General features: G+C 43.2%; 1 long non-coding RNA gene across 1 annotated transcript; it reads right to left on the bottom strand.

The window, feature by feature from the left end:
• Nucleotides 1-5,431: 5,431 nt before the first annotated feature.
• LOC106728227 lies at nt 5,432-21,133 on the bottom strand. The gene is made up of 3 exons (XR_001364505.1): nt 21,123-21,133; nt 6,838-6,841; nt 5,432-5,466 (listed from the first exon to the last, which is right to left on the bottom strand). It is a non-coding gene; the product is annotated as an uncharacterized LOC106728227 (long non-coding RNA).
• Between the last annotated feature and the right edge of the window lie 400 nt (nt 21,134-21,533).

Below are 21,533 nucleotides of genomic sequence, written 5' to 3'. Positions count from 1 at the left end.
TATTTGTAAATAAAAGTTTGTTGGAAATATCATGTTCATTGGTGTGCATATTATCTATGGCTGTTTTCTCTCTGCAATGGCAGAGTTAAGTAGTTGCAAGGGAGACCTTGTACCCAAAGTGAAAATTATTTCCTCTTTGGCCCTTTACAGAGAAAATTTGCTAGATCTGCCCCAGAACAGGAACTCAAGTTCACAGGATATATGGCTCACCATCTGCACACTTGTATCTTGCCAAACATCTAGGGAATATGCTATTTCTTCATCTTACCTACTGTAGGGGAAGAAAGGTTTTCCTCAACATCTTAGGGTCTCTGGGTCCAAAAATTAAACTAACCAAGACAGACAAACAGAAGAAAGCATACAAATTTTACTGAACTTTTGCATATCCATGGGAGCCTTCACAAGAGAATGAAGACCTGAAGAAGTGACCAGAGCAGGAAGCTTTTATATCATTTAGAAAAAATAAATACCTATGTGAAGAATTGACAAGACAAAGTAGTTTTGACTGGGGTAGACAATGGTGAAGTGGTAGCAAGGAAGACAAGGGATAGTTTAATAAGGTTTGTTTGTACAGATTTCTCAACACCAAATTCCCCATCTCGGTGGTTCCCATATCTTCTTTCCTTCCTTCGATACAGGGAGGGTACCTTTCACATGGGAGTCTGTGACCTATTTCAGGGATGAAGGGCAAGGAGGGGAGGCCAGAGTGACTTCCTACTTCTGCCATTTTCCCAAACTCCTTCAGCCTAAGGTATTTAACATGCCAAGGTGCCATCGTCTGGAGTCACATGTTTTGAGCCCCATCATTACATAATGACATCAAGCTAGTGGACACGCATGATGTCCTGGAAGGCGAAGCCATTGATTGCGATCCTGTAGAATAGACTGTAACACAGATCTGGAGAACTGACAAACCTCTGAATCAGGCGAGTAGTGTCTTACGCACAACCTACCAGATAAGAGCAAATTGCTCTGATGTTCACTGTGATTCAGAAGGGAGAAAATGCATCTGCTGTCTCAATAGCTACACATTCAATGTCAGGGGCTGGATTGCTTAGCTGCAAAAGAACACATCCAAAAACGGCAGCTGCAGTTGGAGCCTCCACCTAATTACAGTTATGGTCAACTATTGTCATCTCAAAGATCCATTTACCCTGGCAAATGAAAAATTAAGTGGGGATGAGCGACTGTGTCTTCTAAACACCCTGACTGTGTTTTCTAAGTCTGATGATTGTGATAATGTCTTCAGCTCTCCTCAGAAATGTGTTACTGCTTTTGATTCTTTCTTTCAGTGTAACTGGTGAATGTTAATAATTCTGTGTGATCCTTTCTCCATGATAGACTTTACCATCGGTCAAGAAGGTGTGTGGGAATTATGTCAATTTCTAAAGGTATCCATTCTGGCTTCACACCCACACTGGGGTAATAATGACAAGGCCATTGAGTGCCCTATTGTCCTTCTGTGAAAAAAAACTCAAATGAGATCTCTATCTAGATCTACCAAACTCCTCTCTCACCTCCATTTTAAGTGGAGAACCTGGCTGATGTTGCTATAGCTTGAAGCCAGTATAAAATAGAATTCCAAAATATTAGCCACTTCTCTTTCCTTGGGGTACAATTACTGGGTTTCAATAGCAGCAGGTTCCTTTGGGGAACACTGAGAAGATATACACAGGGACACTTAGGTGTGTATGGAGCAAGGTCCAATGTCAAGGGTTCCAGACCTCCCCCCTTCCCAGAAGCTCGGGGACTGAAGACTGAGTCAGGTGCAGGATTGGACAGAAGTAGTGGGTGGTTCTGTGGCTCAAGCCAGTCACTGCTTCACGCTTGCCCAACTTACAGTCCAGCAGGAGAGACATGGAAATTACACATGGAAATGTTTACTGTGTCAGTGTATTACTATGCATCATGACATGAATGCAGGGTACTGAGAGCATGTAGTAGGGAAATCTGCCCCGGTCCAGTCAAAAGAGCTTCCAAGGAAATGACTTAAAATCTGAAAAATAAATAGCTGAACAACAGAGTGCAAAAAGCATAACATTAGACTCCCAATTTTGTCCTAACTTTATTTTAAAATAAGACGTTTATGTGTATAAGTGGAGTATCCCTCTACTCTATTGGGGCACATCATTTATATTCTGGGAACTGACCAGAGTACAATGTGATAATTTATATGCAATATGTACATGTGTGTACATAGAAAAATGTCTGGAAGGATATATAATAATGTGTTAATGGTGGTATTCGTGTAAGGTAGAATTATAAGTGGGTTTTTCCCCTTATAAATAGTTCTCCATATGATTATTTTCCACATGCACATAAAAAGCAGGTACTATTTTTGTAATAAGGAAAAAAACGTGACTCGTTTGTTTTTTTAAAGAGAGAGGGGCTGGGCATCGATTTTTAAGCCATCTGACCTCTTAACTCTCAACTCCAGCGGGGTCTAGCTGTACATGTCCCTGCATCTCACCTGTCATCAGGGATTTCCAAAACTAAAATCCAAAGATCAATGAGTGGTAGCAGACTTGCCTGGGACTACAGCATTTAGGACAACAGCCTGAGCCAAGGGTGACAGCTCAACCCTAGGCAGACACTCAGTGCTCTATCTTTCTGGCACATCTGGCCCTGGCTGTGCCCCAGGCAGTGTTCGAAGCCTAGGCCAAGTACTCCTGGGAGAGATAGCCTGTCAGGGACCCCACATGCATCTCCCACCTCCTGATACAGGCTGCTGTGTGTCACAACTTAGTCACTGGCCTCTAGTAGAACAAATGGTTGGACCAACAGCTTAACTACCTTTGCACTGAGGATCATCAAAACATCTTGAACTCTTTCCCTAATATTTTGGGTTTGTCAAAACTCTCAGTCATGCTTGGCTGGTTAATTCTAAGTGCACGCTTTAAAAAAGCAGGGGAAAACAAATGGGATCCTTATGTTTTTCATTCATTCACACCTAATTCAGCCAGATGTGGGAAAGGGTTGGGGGAGGGGTACCAGAGGCTCTGCATTTGATCATGGAGTATAGTATTCCATCTCCATTGAGACAGGAGGATGACAAGGACCTGGGTGCCAACAGGGAGCCAGAAAACCTGGATTCTTGTCCAATCTTCACCTAGTGCCGGGTCCTGTGCTGGACACCACAGACACAAAGATGAGTCAGACAGATTCCCTCAGAGGATTCCAAGTGCAATGTCAGAGATGAATACATAAGCAAATAACTCCCCTAAAGAGTGTCAGGGAGGTGCAGGGTAGACTGGAACCTCAGGGAGGAGGAGTCAGTTCTTCCCAGAGTGTAAAGAAAGGCTTCATGGATAATAAGGGTGCAAATGCCGACCATCCATTGAGTGCTTGTCATGTGTATTAGTTTCCTGGGGCGGCCTTAACAAATTGCCACAAGCTGGGTATTTTAAAACAACAGAAATTTATTCTCTCACAGTTCAGGATGCCAGAAACCAAGGTGTCTGCAGGGTTGGTTCCTTTGAAGATTCTGAGGGAGAATCTGTTCCATGCCTCTCTCCTAGCTTCTGGTGGCTCCCAGCTATCCTCATCTCCAGCACTGGTCCCATGCTGGAGCCAGGCATACAGACACCTGTAAGACACAGTGCAGATCCTCAATGAGCTCACATTACTGAGAAGGCTTGTACCCGCATCCCTCCAATCTCTGCCTCCTTTGTAACATGGCCTTTTCTCTGTCTCTCTGCATCTTTTCTTCCTATAAGGATAACAGTCATTGAATTTAGGACACACCCCTAATCCAGTATGAATTCATCTCAAGATCTTATTTCCAAATACATTGAAATTGATAGTTCTGGGAGGTTAGGACTTGAACATATATTTTTGGAGGATACAATTAACACAGTACATCATGTTTCAGCCCCTGCATACACTATATGATTCAATTCTTACAACAACCCTATGAGGCAGATACTGTCATTAGCCCTATATTACAAATGAGGAAACAGAGGCTTGAAAAGGTAAATGACTTACTAAAGGTCACAGCCAGGAAGGCAAAAAACAGGGTTTGAACACAGGTCAAACAGACTCCAGAACCTTGTTCTTAGCCAGCGTGTTACGCTCATGAGCTGAGTCTTGCATGGTAGGTAGCTGTTCACCAGGCAGATGACAAAATACAAGGAAGTTACTCATTTCCAGGAAAAGGAGCTGCAAGGACAAAGGCTTAGAGGCCACTTTTCTTCTCTGACTGAAGTGCTCTTCCTGTCTCCTGTCCTTTGCACATCACTGCTGGAGCCACATGACTCACATTTAAAGATTCAGCTGTACCACAGACTCTAGGACCTACCCTGTCCCTCATCCATGGACTGTAACTCAGGAGACTCCACATTAAATCAGCCTGCCTTCTAATCCCTATCCATAAGTATGCCCCTATGTGGCTGAACCTCCTTCTTATAATAATGATGACTAAAATATACTAAGAACTTTCTATACACCGGGGCTATGCTACATGCATTGTGTCACTTAATACTCATAACAGTCTTATGGGGAAAGGACTGTTACTATCCCCAGTCCATGGACAGAGTGAGGCTTGAAGAATTTTCCCATGATCATACAGCTATGAAGTGATAGAACTGAAATTCAAGCTCATGAAATCCGAACTCTTGATGACTAAACAACACCACCTCAGACACTTGTCTAACTCATCTTAGCCTGCTTGAATTCCCGCATTTGAGCTCACTTCTGAAAGCTTGCACCTCCTACATTTGGTGTGGTCTCCAATTCCAGGAGCCTACTTGTCAGGCCCATTCCTCTATAGACCCAATAATAGTGCCTCGTTCAAAAATGCAGCCTCAGACTCTTCACTTGGGAGAAGAGGATGTTGAGTCAGGTGGGCTTCTAGATTAAACTCTATTTAAAGTCATAGTTTATCCATGGCAATCAAAGTGGATCCCTTCTCCAGCCAGCTGGATGAATTTTATAGATATGTTTTAACTAAAAGATGTCCTTGTCTCTGGGTTACATGGTGCAGGAATGGGGTGGCATTATTGCATGTTGTCTCACGTGTGTGATTAATGTTCAATGGAGCCTGAGGTGATGAAAAAGAGCAGTAAATTTAGAACCAGATCTATTTGTGTTTAAACAAAGGTGCAGTCACTCAGCAGTGGTACTTTAGGCAAGTCATTTTACCTAAGTGGTTTTTAATTTCCTCATGTATGAAATGGAGACACAAATACCCTGTGAAGGGTGCCTGACAGCAGATACTCAACCCAGAGCATTGGAGGCAAGAGTAAAAAGAAGAGGAGCACTAATACACACCTATTAAAATGGCTAAAATTTATAAAAGTTTTAAGTTTTAGCCATTAAGTTTTATAAGTTTTTGCCAAAACTTATAAAAGTCATAGAATTTTTTAAAAGAGTAAGCCCTAATGTAAACTATCGACCTTAGTTAATACTGATGTATCATTATCGGTTTAGCAATTGTACCACACTAATGCAGGATGTTAATAATGGGACCTAAACAACACCACCTCAGACACTTGTCTAACTCATCTCTCCCTCCAGCACTCAGCAGGATGTGGCCTTTTCCTGCCCTGGGGCCAATTTTCCTACATCACCAATTGCCCATCACCACACTCTCCAGAGACCATTCTTCCCTGTGGGACTAGCCTGCTTGAATTCCTGCATTTGAGCTCACTTCTGAAAGCTTGCACCTCCTACATTTGGTGTGGTCTCCAATTCCAGGAGCCTACTTGTCAGGCCCATTCCTCTATCGACCCAATAATAGTGCCTCGTTCAAAAATGCAGCCTCAGACTCTTCACTTGGGAGAAGAGGATGTTGAGTCAGGTGGGCTTCTAGATTAAACTCTATTTAAAGTCATAGTTTATCCATGGCAATCAAAGTGGATCCCTTCTCCAGCCAGCTGGATGAATTTTATAGATATGTTTTAACTAAAAGATGTCCTTGTCTCTGGGTTACATGGTGCAGGAATGGGGTGGCATTATTGCATGTTGTCTCACGTGTGTGTTTAATGTTCAATGGAGCCTGAGGTGATGAAAAAGAGCAGTAAATTTAGAACCAGATCTATTTGTGTTTAAACAAAGGTGCAGTCACTCAGCAGTGGTACTTTAGGCAAGTCGTCTTACCTAAGTGGTTTTTAATTTCCTCATGTATGAAATGGAGACACAAATACCCTGTGAAGGGTGCCTGACAGCAGATACTCAACCCAGAGCATTGGAGGCAAGAGTAAAAAGAAGAGGAGCACTAATACACACCTATTAAAATGGCTAAAATTTATAAAAGTTTTAAGTTTTAGCCATTAAGTTTTATAAGTTTTTGCCAAAACTTATAAAAGTCATAGAATTTTTTAAAAGAGTAAGCCCTAATGTAAACTATGGACTTTAGTTAATACTGATGTATCATTATCGGTTTATCAATTGTACCACACTAATGCAAGATGTTAATAATGGGAAAGTGTGTCTGTGGTAAAGGGGTGTATATGGGAACTCTCTGCACTTCCTGCACAAGTTTTTCTATAAACCTAAAACTGCTCTTTTTAAAAAGTCCATATTATGTTAACAGGTACATGACAGCTAGATAGGAAAGGAACATTTTCACTCCTCCCGACCTGTCCACATCAGCCTGGGGGAGTATGGAGAAGTTTTAAGGGGAAAAGTGTCCACTAAGAAATGAAGGCATTAAAGAATAGGTCACTGCTCCTCGCTACTCTTCTCCACACAGACTAAGGTGTGTCATCGCCAGTTTTGTCTGTTTTCAGAAACAATTAGGTGAACGTTTGTCTGTTTCTCATCTCCAGCACTGGCCCCATGCTGGAGCCAGGCACACAGACATACGTAAGACACAGTGCAGATCCTCAATGAGCTCACATTACTGAGAAGGCCCCAGACACACAGCATACGCTGCAAGGAAATGAATCGGAGCTTGGGAGGCCGTGAGGGAAGAGGGGGCACCAGAGACCTCAGGCTTCCCAACTTGGGGGCAGATACAGGTGAGGTAATTAAAAAACATATAGACTGAGTTCAAAGTCCAAGGGGAACCCCTCCTCCTGGCACACAACTGAAGGGGGGAAAAATGCAAGGTAGGGGGAGTGCTAGGCTGGGACAGGTGCCTGGATGCAGCCTGGATGGTGCCAACAGGGCCTTCTCAGACCAAGGCTGCCATGGGCTCTACTGGTAGTGGCCCCCATCCCTCCTTGGAGCCAGGACAGTGGACTGCAGGTGCATAGAGCCTGAGCTCTTCTTTGTGCCCTTCTTCCTCTTTCCTGAGTCTACTCTCCTTAGAGAACATTTGATCAATTCTCTCTTGGAAGAAGCGGTGGCAGCACCAAGGGGAGACATTGCTGCCATGGCTCTTGGCTGTTTTTCTAATTGGAGTACATGCCAGGCCCTCCAATGTGGGACCCCTCTCACCCTGAATATGGCAGTGCACCAGCCACCTCCGCCATACTTACGCCTATCCAGCTTCTTCCACCACCACTTCTTGCTTGGTTGATGGGACCACCCATGGGAAGAAGTGAAAAGTGCTGACTCCCTTTCACTGGTCATATCTCCTGGCTGCTGTTTTCCAGCAGATACTGTGGTTGTGTCTCTACAGGGGTTAAGTCCAGATGCTGGGACACCTGTCACTGTGGCCACCTTTCCTTCTACTCCCATAGCGTAGCCCCCAAGAGTGCCCTATGTTTTTATCACAGTGAACCAATGTGAGCCTGTTGCATAGATGGGGCACACTCTTGCTATCCTCTGGGTCTTTGCTCATGCTGTTTGCTCTTCCAAAAATGCCTTGCTTCGCCTTCAAACTCCTATTTATCCTGTTATCTCCTTTATACATCTCTCCCAGTTCTCCCACAGTGACTCACCCTGGATCTGGGTTTTTGAAGGTCTTGCTTGTTATGTAAAGCACTTTGCATCATATCCGTTTCCATTCCTGCCTCCCCTCAGTACACTAATTGCTTCATTTCTGCTATTTCCCCAGCATCGAGTAGAGTATCTGGCATAGTGAGTGCTCGGTACATGTTTATAGCATAAATGCATGGGCAGGAGGCAGTTAAATGTGAATTCATCCCACTGTCAGAGCAGATGGAAACCATTAGGGAAATGCAGCCCTTCTTCTCCATCCCCTACCTTCTCCAGTCTTGGCTCCATCTCCCCATTGTCTCTCCTGAAATAATGCCCATCTTAAAGCAGGTGTGGTGGCCTGTCCCCTAGAAACCAAAACATGTTCTCTGAGCTCTTCTGCATGTTTCCCACCACTGATCTGATTTCCACCACTGACCACTGTTGGATTAATGATAACCATTCAGGTCATGAATTGCTGGAAGCTGCCTTCCCTCCAACAGAGATGGAATAGGTAGCACTCGCTCATCATCAGCCATCATAAGAAAGCCCTGGGCCAGGCTGAAACACACAGATGAACGGAACCCAAGCTCTACCCCCAAGAAGCTCACCTTCAGGTGGGGTTGGCAGATCAGTAAATAAACATGCATAATACAGTGTGCTTCCGGGTGAAAAAGAAGAACTCCCAGGGCTGGGTACAGCGAAGGGTAGGTGCATGTGGTGGGACCAAAGAAAGGACATCACACCAAGCTTGGTGTGTCCAAGGAAGGCTTCCTGGCAGAGGCAATACCTAAGCTACAGTTTCAAGCATGTGCAAACACAAGACCTTAGACAATTTCAAATCCAGACCCCTGAGGTGTCTGCGGAGTCCCCAGGGCAATGTCAGAACAGGGATGAGATGCTGTCATCTACAACCACCAGAATCTGCCTTTCCTAGAGTCAGGAGAGGCTCATGGCAGAAAATTCTTCAACAATGGCCTGGGCTTGTGCTGTCACTGTTGCTGGTACAGCTCAGGCCTCATATCTCAGAGCCTCAGGATTCAAAGATCTCTAGTTCCTGGTCACAGTTCTCACTTTTAGCTTTTTGAAAGGTCAGATATACCACATATTGTACAATCAGCATAGGCAGGAGAGTTAACCCACTGGGTTTCAATATACTTCTGGGTATGTAACCTTGGGCAAGCCACTTGGGCCTCATTTTTCTAATCTGTTAAAGGAGAATAATAACATCTTCCTATGGGTTGTTGAGGGGATAAAATGAAGTAAAGGGTGGAAACCTAATAATAACATCTTCCTATGGGTTGTTGAGGGGATAAATGAAGTAAAGGGTGGAAACCTCATCTTTCAAGCATCTTTTGCTCCCTTGATCACATCATGCTCTGTCCTGCCTTCTCACGTCTTCCCTTGGCTGGAAGGTTCTACCCCAGTTTGCCTGGATACCTCTTACTTGTCTTCCAGTTGTCCCCTTGCAGTCATTCCTCAGGAGAGCTTCCCTGACACCTCAGACTCAAATCCCTTGTATCACAAAGACTCACAGCACCTGGAATGTCTTTAGATCATACTCAATGAACCCGAACATTGATCAGGTCATGACATCTCTGCCAGTCAACTGCAAGGGCAGAGTTCTTACCTCTCTCTTTCAATGCTGTATCTCCATCCAACCCAGTGTCTGGCACGCCACAGCAGGTGCTCAAAGAACAGCTATTGAATGAATCCTATATAATAAAAGCCCAGCGACTGAATGGCAGAAGACCAGAACAACCAGTTGCTATGACAACGCAGGGGCTGCCCCTGGTGGTCAGTGGCTACCACAGTTGGAGTGCCGCTCGGATGACTGGAATGAGCAGCTGCTTCTGCAGCAAACCCCCAGCCAACGGGCAGGAACCCAGGCTGCAACTGTCGCCTCCTCACCCAGGCTCCGCCTCTTCACTCCAGGCTGACTCCTTTGGTCACGTGCAGGCTGTGCAGCACCGCTGCTGCTCTGACCCTGGAGGCTGGGAGGTGGGTTCATGGTTGCTGCGGGACTGAGGCCTACTCCACCGCCTCTCAGTGTTATTGTCCCTGGGCCCAGCCCTGACCGGATCCCCTGGAGAGGTGAGTGCTCCAGCTCCACAGACGATGCGGGACCAGGGAGCAGCCACTCAGAGGAGGATCCACAGCCATTCAGCTGACCAGGATGAGCGGTGCTCCCACAGCAGGCTGATCCCCGCAGGCCACGCCCCCTCCCCCCCCACCACCACCACCACCAGTGCATGATTCCCGTGCACGGGGCCTCTAGTGTGTAAATAATCAAATAAATAAGTGGGAACTCAATGTTGGGTGGGCATTATAAGCATTATATTCTCTGTCTACCACTTACTAGCTATATGACTTTGTTGGCTCATCTATAAAATAGGAAGAATGAATACTCAAAATGACCCTGCAAAATAGCTATTTACCTAATGTAGATAAAAGGCTCATCTCATAGGAACGTTCAGACCCCAAATGGAGTAACTTATGCTAAGCCCCACATCACTGAACCAAGACTTACTTACAGTTTTAGCCCTTCCAGACGTGAGTTCTTAAACCAGATAATCAAGAATAACCTGATCAGCTCTCGTTAGGTAACCAGCCTGATAAACCACTGCCATCCCCCAAAGGGAAGTGACCTTGCAATAACCAATCCATTTTCTTGTCTAGTATAAACTGCCTGTTCCTGCTCCCTTCTGCCTGTAAATGTCTTTCATTTTGCACAGTTCCTCAGAGCTCCTTTCTATCTGCTAGATTGCATGCTCCCCAATTCCAATTGAGTTTTGCTTAGAAAAACTCCTAAAATATGTAATATGCCTCAATTTACCTTTGAACAGGAGAGAATGAACAAGTCACAGTGACTATGTTTATCTTAAGGGCAAAACAGAAGTCGTTCTTTGTTTCTGAACCCAAAGAAATCCTTTTCCTATCTTTCCAAACGTCAGAAAAAACATTATGGGATCCTCACTCCCCAAACAACCTAGTGCCCTCCAGGAGATGCTTCAAGGAAAAGCATGCCCATGGCCAGGCCAAGCCTGCTGCCCTGACCACTGAGGCCGGCTCAGTTCGGGGCTGCAGCAGATCTGCACACTCGTGCTTCTGACCAGAGCAGCAAGGGGCGAGGGGACATTGCCAACAGCCTTGTGCAGATTCATCATTTTGAATCCCCATTCTTAACATATGTTTTCAATCTCACACAAAACATGGCTTTCTGGTTTCCATTACCTTTGTTTCATTTTAGAATCTAATGTTTTTTATAGCCTGGGGAACGAAGGAATATGCAAGCAAGTATTGCTTTTTATGTTTCCATCAGAAGGAAAAGGAATGAGGAAGCCAAAAAAAACAGTGATGGTAGGCTTGCCTCTGACTCCTTCCAGTCAATCATTGATTCATCAAGCATTTATTGAGCACCTACTCTGCAGATAGGATAAAAAAGATGACCCACACCTGGTCCCTGCAGTCAAGTAATTTGCAATTGAATGAAGCAGATAAACTGGCTCACAGCATCATAACTCAAGACAGACTTTTCTTTGGGAAGGGAAGAGGAAGAAACAGGGAGGGGATAAAGGAAGAAAAAAAAAAGAAAGAAAGAAAAAATGAAGGCATAGGAGGAATAAGGGAAGGAAAAAAACCAACACGTATTAGTTATTTCCTATGTGCCAGGCACTGTGCTAAGTAACTTACATCTTGTATTTTGTTTAATCCTCACTACAGCTCATTAAGGAAAGCCTATTTGCCGTTTTACAGGTGAGAAAATGGAGACTTCGGTGATGCCCAAGGTCTCACAGCTGGTAGAGTCAGTTCTGCTGTGCAGACAGGACCCTCCTTCTTGCATATGCAAGGGGCCCAAGGCTCAGTTAGTCCTCTGGCTCCTTGAAGGTCACCCAGAAGCATAGTAAGTTAAAACCAATGGACCTTCTATCATTAATCTAATCCACCTGGGGAGAAACTGAGATCTGAGACAGGTGGAGACTTGCCTGGGGTCTTGAGGAGGGGTCAGAGGAGATCTGGGGTCGGGTCCTTCCCACCAGAGCCCGCAGCGAAGTCAACAGTGCCAATAGCCGTGGCATTAATTGTTTCCAGACCATGGAAGACTGCAGTCCACCCTCCTCACTCTGTCCCCTTCTGGCTGAAGCATTCCCGGGTCAGCTGAGCAGAAAGGTTTGTTTTGGCAGAAATCTGGGTGCTGTCCAGCTCGATAATCGCCCGTGTTAACACAACATTATGTGTGTCGTTAACAGACTTGGCAATTGGGACTTCACTTTTCTTCTTTACATTTTCTTTTTATTTTCAAAAAAATAGAAAAATACAATGTAACCCCCATGTGTGAATCAGAAAGACTAGCCACACAGGAGCATGCGGACTCTGCCTGGAAAAGGGGGCTTTCCCAAACCCATGTCATTTCTGCTCAGAAAGTATCTCAGGACTTTGTTCCTGAAGGAGGCTCTGTCTGTCGTCATGGTTGGGGTTTGCTGCTCACGGTTGGGGCTTGCATCCAGCCTGTCCCCTGTGTCTCCCCAGTACCCTGTCTGTACCAGCCCTGCTGATGGAATGGAAAAGGTAAGGGCTATGGGGTCAGACAGACTTGAGATTAAAGACTGGTTCCATTGCTTTGTGGCTTGTAAGAAGTTGATCCTGATTTAAGCTCTCGGAACCTCATCTAGAAAAAGGGGGCAACAATGAGATATTATACATCATCCTTCCCTCATTATGTCATGCTCAGGAACTCACATATTTAAAAAAGAAAAAGATTTCAAAATAATATGTTTGTTTATAAAATTATAAAAATAATACATCCTAAAAATAGTATGCTTATTATTTAGCAGGCCTTATTCTAAGAACTCAGGCTACAAAGAGAAATCAAACACAGACCCTGTCTTCCAAAAGCTTACATGCTCAGGGGAGCTAGATATAAAGAAACTGAATTCAATCAATATACCACAAATACACACTAAGCCCAGGTTAACCCAATTCCAGTGTTAACACCCTGGCCCAGGCCACATGTCTCTTGCCTTTACCACTGTACTTTACCTCCTAATTCAGTGATGGAGAACCTATGACACGCGTGTCAGAGGTGACACGCGAACTCATTTTTTTGGTTGACTTTTCTTTGTTAAATGGCATTTAAACATATAAAATAAATACCAAAAATATAAGTCTTTGTTTTACTATGGTTGCAAATATCAAAAAATTTCTATATGTGACATGGCACCAGAGTTAAGTTAGGGTTTTTCAAAATGCTGACATGCCGAGCTCAAAAGGTTCGCCATCACTGGTCTAGGAGATGTATCAGTAAAGATATTACTACAACATATGTCTGCTATTTTGCTGCCTATGGAGTCTTCTAAGATTTTTAAGTTTTCCCGTCTGATTTTTAAGTCTTTTATTCATTTTGAGTTTGTTTTTGTGTATGGTATAAATTGGTGATCTAGTTTCATTTTTTTTTTTTGCATGCACCTGTCCAATTTTCCCAACACCATTTATTGAAGAGACTGTCTTGACTCCATTGTATGCTCTTGCCTCCTTTGTCAAATATTAATTGAGCATAATGGCTTGGGTCGATTTCTGGAAGTTATATATTTTTTTAAGACAGGAACTGTGGAGAGCTAAATTTTCTGCACAATAGGAAGAAAAAAAATTTGAGTTTCCCAGAGAATCTCAATGGGAAAAAAAATAATAGGAACAAGGAAAGTAGAACCAGCAAAACAATGTGATGCTAGCTACTGAGCACAGTGAATTGCCAATGAGAATAACCAAATAGCAAAGGAACTTTAAAAAAAAACAGCAGGAGGTAACTCATGATTTCAAAACACTTGCCAATTAATGGGGTTCCACTTCAGGATATGATGCAATCACTGGTATGAAGTTTTTCTGCCTCCATTAAGACAAAACAAACATAAAACCTAACAAAATATAGAAGGCAACAGTTTTCTGGCATTGGAAAACAGGTAGCACAAGACTGGGACCCCTGAAAAAAAAGTGAGTTCCCAAGGTGACCCCCACAATTGCCCCAGCTCTCTGTTTGGGAATAATTTCCCCACTACAGAGCAGAGAGCTAGAGTCCATGCACACATGAGGGTTCTGATGAGCTAAGGAGGTAGACATCAGTGATCAGAGCCGCTGAAATGGCTGGAATTGTAAGGCACAACACCAGAGAAGAGTAAACTGCACAGACAGGGGTCCCCAGTAGCTTGTGTAGGAGTGCCCTATAGAGTCTTTAGCTGTAAGTGAGGCTGTGTATATGCTCAGGGAAAAAGTACGCAGCCTTGCCAGGGAACAGCTATAACAGGGTAGAGAACAGAACAGAGGTGGTAGAAGTGAAGCAGTGCTGGAGAACAGAAGAGATTCAGTTCAGCAATAAAGGAGAAATTTTGTTAATACCCCGGCCTCTAGCTGAGATACCAAAAGGTTGCAACATAAGAGTAAAGGACCACACCCTGAAGTAAGGCATACTCTTGATAACTACTGACCAGTAGAGCATTCTGCAATAATATTAATGTTATTTGTACTGTGACAAATGACAATCACCAGCTATATACATTTAGTAGCTGTCAAACACTCAAAATATGGCTGGTTGCACTAAATGGTTACTTTATTTTATTTCATATAAATTTATATGTAATTAGCTACATGTGGCTACCATATTTTACAGTGCAGCTTTAGTTCCACCATAAAAAAGCCTAAAGCCAAGCCCTCATGAGATCCATGAGCAACACAAATTTGAATGTTGGCCCCATCAAGTTAGAGGAGCTTGAGAAAGACATTGAGCTTTCTGAAGACCCTCTGTATCAAAACAGAAAAAGAAGCCTATAAAACTTCAAGATGATAAGCTAGTAATAAAGCTCCTTACTATGTACTAGAATAAAAATCACACTTTTTCAGAGGAAGATAACAGAATTCAATGTCTCTACCAATAGCTACTGAAAATTTGTAATGGACTGGATTGATAGACTTACTAAGAGATTGTGGAGGCAGAAGTATAATAAACTCAAAGAAAATCAATAGAAATTATTCTATCTGAAGAAAAGAAAAGGAAGATTCAAGAAAAATGAACAATAGCTCAGGGATCCTCAGAGCAATATAAAATGGTCAAAATACATATAATAGGAGTCCCAGAAGGAGAAGGAAGTGAAATTGGGGGAGCAATTTTTTAAAAAAATGGCTGAAACTTTTCCATATTTATTAAAAGCATAAATGTATAGATTCAAAAAAACTCAGGGAATACCAAGTAGAATAAATACAAAAAAAAAAACCACACCTAAGTATGTTAGAGTCAAACATGAAAACAAAAGGAAAATTTAAAAAATCTCAAAAGCAATCAGAAAACAAGGATAATTTATATTCAGGGAAACAGTGATATCAATTATTGATGACTTATCAGAAAGACTGGAGACAAGAACATTTTAAGTCCTAAAACAAACAGAAAAAATATCAACTCAGTATTCTATGTTCATCAGCAATATTCTTCAAAAACTAAGATGAAATGAAGACATTTTTTATAAATGCAAGCTGAGAGAATTTGATGTCAGTAGACATGCACTACTAGAAATGCTGAACGATGTTCTTTAGGCTGAAAGGCATTGATAGCAGGTAGGAACTCAGATCTATAGGCAGGAAAAGACAGCACAAAAAAGTAAGTTAAACATAAAAGATAACTTTTTTACTCATAATTTTCTTTAAAAACAACTGACCAGTAAAGAAAAAAATAATAACATTGTAAGGTGGGGTTTGTAACATATTTAGAATAAGAGATATGACAACAAAGCACAAAATACAAGATGTGGGTAAATAGAATTATACTGTTATTGTATTTGTGAAGTGGGAAATAAGTTTCACATGTGAAGTGAGAAATAATTTTTCTAAAAGTGTATAAAGAATCCAGTGTGCAGTTAAAGGTAATATAACATTGAATATAAATAGATTTGTTTTGATAAGTTAGAGATACATGTTGTTAGCTCTAGAGAAACACTAAAAATAAAAAGAAGTATTAATGAGAAGCCAAAATAGAGGAAATAAAATTGAATTCCATATATATATATATGGATATATATGGAATAAATATATATGTATATATATTTATATATATATAGTTAGGAAAGAAAAGGCTCATTAGAGTAACAACAACAACATCAAAAAGAACAAATGAAAACAAATAGCAAGATGGTAGACTTAAACCCAAACATATTAATCATCTCATTAAATGTAAAGAGACTAAAACTCCCCAACTTAAAAAACAGAAAATGACTAACTGGATAGAAACACAAGATTCAAGAATATTCTGTCTATAAGAAATGCACTTTAAATTTCAAAACACAAATATGTTGAAAGCATAAAGATGGAAAAAGACCTATTATGTGTTATGAACTAAATTGTTTTCCCTCCACCAAATATATATGTTGAAGCCCCAATGCTCAATGTGACTATATTTGTAGATAGTGCCTTTAGGGGGGTAATTAAGGCTAAATGAGATCATCAGGGTGGGACCCTAATCTAACAGGACCAGTGTCCTATAAGAAGAGGAAATTATACCAGAAATCTCTCTCTCCTTCTCTACACCTCCATGAAGAAAACGTCATGTGAGGACACGGCAAGAAGACAGCTATCTACAAGCCAAGAAGAGAGGAGTCATCAGAAACCAACCTTAACAGCACCTTGGTCTTGAACTTCCAGCCTTCGAAACTGTGAGGAAATAAATTTTTGTTGTGTAAGCCCCCCAGTCTGTGGCATTTTGTTATAGGAGTCCAAGCAGACTAATACACTATACAAAAAATATACATGAGAGAGGTGGTGTGGTTAAATTGATATAAAGTTCTTTACTGTTTGTGCTGCGTCATCCCACTGAGTGACAACCAAGTCGTTAGTGAAATCTACTAATGACTTTGAAAGGAGGTTTTTATGAAAGTTTTGTGCAAGTGGGTTTCTTTTAAGGACATCAAAAAAGTGCTTGTCTAGGTCTAGACAGTGCAGAATAGAGAGAACATCTGCTAATATCTGCTAAAGCACAGATGATCATGAAAATCTCACCCCCCTTGAAAATGTTTAGAACCTTAAGAAAGGTATTTGATGTCCACAAGCCATGAAATAATAGTTTGATTTTATATCTTAGGATGTAAAGACTCCAGATGATATCTGGGTTTAATAATTTTTTGGGGGGAGAGTTAATAATTTTTAAAAGCATCCCAATAATATTGATGATGATGATGATGATGATGATGATGATGATGATGATGATAGAAATTTTAAAAACCTAAATCTCTTATTTCTATGTCTAAGACACTTCCCTCTAATACACAGGACTTTCTGCTTACTAGTAGCAAATTATATAAAAATACTCAGATTAGCCCTGGCCAGTTTGGCTCAGTGGATAGAGCATCAGACTGAAGGGTCCCAGATTTGATTCCAGTCGGGCACATGCGCCTGGGTTGCAGGCTCGATCACCAGCAGGGGGCTTGCAGGAGGCAGCCGGTCAATGAGTCTCTCTCATCATTGATGTTTCTCTCTATCCCTCTCCCTTCCTCTCTGAAATCAATAAAAATATTTTTTAAAAACACTCAGATTAAATAATGTAGGAGTTCAGGCTATTAGAGGGAGGGAAGGAGGGATGGAGGAAGCATTTTTCATAGATCTTAGCATATAAGCCTCCAGTAATTTTTTTACTAGATATGAAAAGTCAAGCCTAGACAGCCAATCAATGATTCTCTTATCATTGATGATTCTATCTCTCTCCCTCTCCCTTCTTCTCCCTGAAATCAATAAAACATTAAACATAAATAAATAAAGCCTAGAAAGAAAAAAAAAATCTTGATCAAGGGCCACCGAAACTTTTTGATAGGACCAGTGCTTTTTGATAGGTCCCCTGACTTATAGAAAATAGTTTTTAAAAAATAAAACTAAAAAAGAAGGGAAAAAGGTTTTGACTTCCTATTATTTCCCTAGCACACTCACATTTAATCTGTGCATTAGTTATTTGAAAGTGAAGATATTATTTTCATTTTAATCCTGAGAACAATGCTGCTCAGAGAGGTCAAGGGACTTCCCAAGGTTACAGGACAGGTTAAGTGTTTGGGTGACTCAGGATTCGTACCCAGGACTATAATTTGAAGTCCAATGGTCTTTTTTTAATAATGCAGGAGAAGGGTGTGGCAAAGGGTGCCAACAGCTTGGAATGAAATCCATCACACACAGACCCAAATTCCAACCTCCCCTCACTGAGCCTCAGGCAGGTTTTCATCTAAGCCTTGACCTTGAGAGAAGCCTGCTGACACTTTGGCGTCTGCCTTTGAAAGTCAGCTGCCTGTTTTTCAGACTCATAAATTGCCTGTAAGAAGTGTTTCATTATTCTGTCCAGGCGACATCAAATATCTGGGCCGTACTTCATGAAAGTTTTCCTTCAGGCCTAGGCCACAGGGCAGGTAGCATTTCTGTCTCCAGGAAACCCCTGAAACCACCTTCTGGATTATTCCATTGGAGACAAATTAGAAGTGAAAGCGGCTGCCTGCACTCTTTCATGTTCATGGGGGAGACGGGTGGGTGTGGGCTACCAGACACCAAGGAATTCTTTATTCTTCCATCACAGAGGAAATTGAGGAAAGAAAGTAAACATGGTGCCTTCCACCCGCACATCAGTCATGGGGCACCGAGTGGGGGGAAGCCCAAAAGGTGTCCCTCCCAAGGCAGAAAGCTACCGAAAGGGCTAGGGCTCTCTCACCCAGATCCAGGCCTGGCCAACGATGTAGATGATCTAAAAGTCAGGAGGCCTCCATTCAAAACCCAGCTTGGCCATTCCGTGGCTATGTGTCTTCTATGCATCCTTACTAGTCCCATCATTCTGTGGTGTTTGCATTGATCAATGCAGCCAAGTCCCTTGAACTAGTAATGTATTTACTATATAAATGAAAAACAAATGAATACACAACCAAGTTTATCAAGTCTATCAGCCAATTTTTCATTTTACCACCAAATCTTTCTTGATCCCTACGACATGTCAAGCATGCACAAGGGTTTATATGTTCTTGTTCCCTTCCCTGAGGAAGGGCTAAAGCAGCGGTTCTCAACCTGTGGGTCAAGACCCCTTTGGCGGTCGAACAACCTTTTCACAGGGGTCGCCTGAGACCATCCTGCATATCAGATATTTACATTACGATTCATAACAGTAGCAACATTACAGTTATGAAGTAGCAACAAAAATAATTTTATGGTTGGGTCACATCATGAGGAACTGAATTTAAAGGGCCAGAAGGTTGAGAACCACTGGTCTAAAGCCAACACAGCCAGGGGTGATGGGAGAAGGGTCTGGGAGCTACCCAACAAAACTGGCAATGGTAAGGAGGAAGGGAAGCTCACTTTATCGAGGGCCTTCTCTCTGCTAGGCACTCATGGTGTTTTATCAAGTCCTCAAGACACCCCTAACAGGTGGGTATTATCATTCCTAAAGAAAGTAAGGAAACTGAGGCCTGATACAGATGCTGAGATTCAAATTCAGTTCTATGTTTCTCCAGCTGGCTTTTGTTTCACACTTTGCACAGCCTCCTAGAAACTGGGTGGAAAGCCACAAGCACCAAAAGAGTGTATATACTCCCAGCTGAGGGATTCTGGGAAAGCTTCCTGAAGGAGGAGGCATGTTTTTATTGGGCCCAAGGCCAGCTGGGGTTTGGTCATTCCATTCTATCTCACAATTACACACAGTCACACTCATACTTACACACACGCTCTCTCTCTTCTGCATGGATCCAGGGTAGCCCTCAGCCACTGACCGGGCTGGAAGAATGTGCGTGCACACTAAAAAGAAAGCTGTTGATTTAGTGCTGGCGACCCTCCAGCCATGGAAGTGGGGGGTCCCAGCACAGTTATTATTTCTTTTTCCGCCAGCAGAAAACATCTGTCCTGTGAAAATTATATTCACTAAGAGACCATGGCGTACCTGCAGGGAGCCCCACGGCCCCCACCCCCACCCCTCCACCAACCCTTCCTGTTGGCGGAGGTTACAGCTTGTGCTCTGGTGGGACCTACCATGAGCCTCCAAAGGCTCTCGGCACCCTGAGCTGACCTGAAGGAGAGTGTCCTCTGACAGGGGAACCACCAAAATGGAACTGGTGACTCTCAGGAACAGAACTTTGATTCCACCCAAATTAACTGCTTCTGGGTCTCTTAACTGGCACTTGTACGTCACCTAAACAGAATTCATTTAACAGAATCCAAAACATGGTACAAGGAAAAAAGGGTAAAGAGAACTAAATTTCAAAGACCCTAATATGTCCCAGCACTGTGCAAGGACCTCTCTCTCTCCCTCTCTTTCCCCAGTGGACTGTGACCCTCTTCATACCCTTCTACCATTTGGGGCACCTATAGGAGATCGAGAGGTGGCAAGTTGTCCTGGCAACAACTTAGGTTTTGGAGTAATGAATTCAAGGTCACATAGGTAAGCAGGGAAGGCTGACATGGGATGCAGGTGTGGGGCTGCAAGGTCTGTGTCCCTTATACCTTACCCTACTACTTCCACAGCAGGTAGTCCCAGTTGACTGTGATGTCAAGGTCATTGATGTGTGCAATGGAAAAATAAGTGGTAACCAGATTGGGAAAGGTCTTGAAAACCAAGATGAGGAGTTTGAGCTTAATGCAGGAGGCACTGGGGAGCCACTGAAGGTTCTTGAGAGGGAGGGGAAGTTTATCAAGTTTGCACTTTAGAGATCCAGGTATGATCCATTATAAAAGACTAGAGGCCCGGTGCACAAAAATTTGTGCACTCGGCGGCGGGGGGGGGGGTCCCTCAGCCCGGCCTGTGCCCTCTCGCAGTCTGGGACCCCTTGGGGGATGTCTACCTGCTGGCTTAGGCCTGCTCCCCGGGGGGATCGAGCCTAAGCTGGCAGTCAGACATCGCTCTGGCAGCCTGGGAGCCCTCAGGGGATGTCCACTTACCAGCGGGGAGCAGGCCTAAGCTGCAGTTGGACATCCTTAGCACTGCTGAGGAGGCAGGAGAGGCTTCCGCCACCACCACTGTGCTGGCAGCCGTCAGCCTGGCTTGTGGCTGAGCAAAGCTCCCCCTGTGGAAGTGCACTGACCACCAGGGGGCAGTTCCTGCATTGAGCGTCTGCCCCCTGGTGGTCAGTGTGTTTCATAGTGACCAGTCATTCCCAGTCGTTCTGCTGTTAGGGTCAATTTGCATATTACACTTTTATTATATAGGATACTCACATGGAATCTACAGCATGTAAAATAATTTCACCTCTGGATACCTTGTGCATGCTAACTCACAGAGAGGTCCACAGAGACCACCATGATCAGCAGACACTGTGGATCACCTTTGTGAGGACTGTGAAGAGGCAGCATCTAGCCCTGATGGAGGAGAAAGAACTGAGTGCCCATGAATTTGGGGCACTGCCAACGACGTGCCCATCTCAGAAGCAGGGTATACGTCTAAGTCTGGAATATATTTCTCCAAGACAAGGGAAAATGTACCTGGGCCTAGAATGAGCATGTCATGTGACTTGGAATGACTTGTTTCCCTTCTGAGACCTGCTTCACACCTAGGTGGACCAGGTGGTCTGAATAAAATCTTAATGGCTCATTTGTTCATTGTGTGAATAAGCGGGCGCTGAGCTCCTCTTCGGGCCAAGCTGTGTGCTGACTACAGTGCTATACCAATCTTGCTACTGCTTTCACAGACTGGGGTCTCTTATGGGCAAGAGCTTCACGATCTCAATGCAATAGCCATCACCTCCATC

The sequence above is a fragment of the Myotis brandtii genome, unplaced genomic scaffold (assembly GCF_000412655.1).
Source record: "Myotis brandtii unplaced genomic scaffold, ASM41265v1 scaffold57, whole genome shotgun sequence".
In the NCBI taxonomy this organism is placed as follows: Eukaryota; Metazoa; Chordata; class Mammalia; order Chiroptera; family Vespertilionidae; genus Myotis; species Myotis brandtii.
This window is presented reverse-complemented; position numbering and strand designations above follow the sequence as displayed.